The sequence below is a fragment of the Puntigrus tetrazona genome, chromosome 4, assembly GCF_018831695.1.
Source record: "Puntigrus tetrazona isolate hp1 chromosome 4, ASM1883169v1, whole genome shotgun sequence".
NCBI lineage: Eukaryota > Metazoa > Chordata > Actinopteri > Cypriniformes > Cyprinidae > Puntigrus > Puntigrus tetrazona.
Window position 1 is genome coordinate 14827570 of NC_056702.1, and position 232 is coordinate 14827801.

General features: G+C 30.6%; 1 protein-coding gene across 1 annotated transcript in view; it reads right to left on the reverse strand.

The window, feature by feature from the left end:
- LOC122342646 (protein kinase C delta type-like) overlaps window positions 1-232 on the reverse strand; it is a 20911-nt gene that overhangs the window by 1303 nt on the left and 19376 nt on the right. The gene's annotated exons all lie outside the window — the stretch shown is intronic.

Genomic DNA, 232 nt, shown 5'->3' on the forward strand with positions numbered 1-232 from the left:
TAATTGGGAGTTGCCCTAACCCCTACACTTCTTATAAAATTGATTTTTCTTTTTTAAAAAATTTATTTTTTTTATTTAATATCTGTTAAAAAATGTACAAAAAAGTGTCCCGCGTTTTTCACGTCACTACCAAAACAATGTATATTTTAGTTTATAGTCTCCCTCTCTCATAGCTACAGTGTTCGAGTCTCATCATCTTGAGGTAAATGTGTTCAAATCTCTGAAAAACCTG